This window comes from Penaeus vannamei, chromosome 15 (assembly GCF_042767895.1).
Source record: "Penaeus vannamei isolate JL-2024 chromosome 15, ASM4276789v1, whole genome shotgun sequence".
NCBI classification, from domain to species: domain Eukaryota; kingdom Metazoa; phylum Arthropoda; class Malacostraca; order Decapoda; family Penaeidae; genus Penaeus; species Penaeus vannamei.
Window position 1 is genome coordinate 37,567,731 of NC_091563.1, and position 2,500 is coordinate 37,570,230.

Here is a 2,500-nt window from a genome sequence, read left to right on the forward strand (position 1 = left end):
CATATATATATATATGTATATATATATATATATGTATATGTATGTATGTATGTATGTATGTATGTATGTATGTATGTGAGCAGTCCCTTACACGAGTTGTCTTCAGATGAAACTATTATGGCAAATTCACAGAATCCGATATAGCGTTTCCCTCTCTCATCATCTGACCCCCAGCAGAGCTCTCTCGTCTATATAACAAGGTCGAATTAAGGTTGAACTGTTATTTTTCTCCATTTCAGTTGTTGTCGTTGCTGCTGTCCGTCTGTCGTTGTATTTGCTACAAGAGTCCTTCACGCAGGGCTGGAGGCAGTACAGGACAGCAAAAAGGAAACCACCGTCGTTGCCATAGAGGATTCAGGGACTAGAAAACCTAACCTTGGGAGTGATACCTGCCAGGCTTTTTCGATATACGATGTTATTGCCTTTCTATTTCTCGATCACGTACCTGTAAGGATCTCAAAAGGTGATATTGTCCGTGATCTACGGTTGTTGTTGATCGATTGAAGGTCAAAGAGGATTTAATGTTATTGTGCAATAGCGTATTGTTGTAGCGTTTAATGATCGTACTTGGTACATTGTTATTTTCCCGAACTAATGGAAGGAGGGAAATAGAGAAAGGACGTAATGGGAGGCGGAGAAACTTTGAGAGAAGGTGAAAGGGGAGAGACAGAAAAGCAGGCTAAATAACATGCCGCGGGAAAATAAAAAGAAATCGAAGATGAAGATGAAAAAAAAACAAGAGAAAAGGAAGCGATATAGATAGAGAAATAGAGTCATAATCAGAAAAGAGTGAGAGCCGGAATAGGAAAAGGGGATATCCAATTGATAGAGGAAAGTGAAGAGAGAGAAAAGAAGCAAACTAAGTAACCGTCTTGTCACGTACACTATACTGTCCTTGTCTTGATTAAGAATTGCACTTTATAGACAAGCCGAAGTGGCCGTGATCGTATAGTGGTTAGTACATTGCGTTGTGGCCGCAATAACCCAGGTTCGAATCCTGGTCACGGCAGGTGCACATTTTTCATTAATATCTGCACAATATATCTTTAGATGAAGCAGTTATGTAGTCTAAAATGACGATATCTAAAACAGTTCGTCAGACCAACATACAGAAAGACAAGTCATTCCTTAAATTAGATATGTTGCTTCAAGGGGAAACGATAGAAGGCCAAGAGATAAGTTTCACATCAATTAGATAATGAAACATTTTTTTTTAAGATACGCTTAAATATCATCAGTAATTGATAGTGAAACTTCAGCGAAATTGATCTTTCATATGCTTATCAACAGTGTAAGTTGATAGGCTTAATATCTCTTCACTTATGAGATGACTCTCTAAGGAAAAACTTTTTTATTAAGAAAATATAATATTACTTCCGTTTTATTTCATTTAGATCTAATAAATAAATGAACGGATATTCATTTTATTCATACCTTTTCAAAAATCCTGTCTCTTCGCCATTTCAGCTTTGAGATTTATATTCATTGACAACATTTATTTCATCATAATTATTATTGCGATGGAGTTTCACGTTAGACAAAAACACGAAGGGAATTGTTGGAACAAGAATATTTATTTCTTTTAGAAGAGAAGTCTTTTTATATATTAGATATTAAAGTACACAGTACACAGTGCAGTAAGTAGGTAGTGCTCTTGAGTCAGCATTATAACCAGTTTTATTAAAGAAAGTAAATGTATGTTCTCAACCTTGAAACCTATTTCATTTCTATGCTAGAATAATCTAATATTTGAAAAGAAATATTTAACGTATATAGTAAGAACAATCATAGAAATTATTTTCCGTACACTTTATGACAGATAGAAAAATAATAATGGTAAATAAGTAAGGAGATGCAGTACAGGAATACATACATGAATTATTAAACTATTCTATATATTGCTGGTTTTATATTTAGTCTTGTAGTCAACAGACCTAACACACACGCAAGCAAGCAGTAATTCAAATAGTGTAAGAGTAAAATGCCTAGGATAGAGGAGTCTTGTTTCTGTTCTGTTCACAGTTGGATGAGGTTGCATCTGTATTGCTCTGTAGTTACGTGAAAAAGAAAAGGGAATAAAGGATTTTATAGTTTATCATTCAGGTATACAAACACACATAGTCATACACTATACTCAGACATACATACACATACAAAGCGAGAGAGAGAGAGAGAGAGAGAGAGAGAGAGAGAGAGAGAGAGAGAGAGAGAGAGAGAGAGAGAGAGAGAGAGAGAGAGAGAGAGAAACTGGACACAGAGAAATAGTGATAAAGAGAGAACAGTAGTGAGACTTGGACAGTTAAAAGACACACACGCACGCGCGCACACACACACACTCACACGCGCACACACACACACACACTCACACACACACACACACACACACACAAAACTCATACAGCGGGATTGAAAGAAAGAGAGAAACGGAGACAAAGAGAGAGAGAGAGAGAGAGAGAGAGAGAGAGGGAGGGAGGGAGAGAGAGAGAGACTGGCAAATAGA

The 2,500-nt window shown here is 36.6% G+C and overlaps 1 non-coding gene across 1 annotated transcript; it reads left to right on the plus strand.

Moving 5' to 3' along the window:
* Positions 1 to 937: 937 nt before the first annotated feature.
* TRNAH-GUG (transfer RNA histidin (anticodon GUG)) lies at positions 938 to 1,009 on the plus strand. Its single transcript has one exon. It is a non-coding gene; the product is annotated as a tRNA-His (tRNA).
* Positions 1,010 to 2,500: the final 1,491 nt, after the last annotated feature.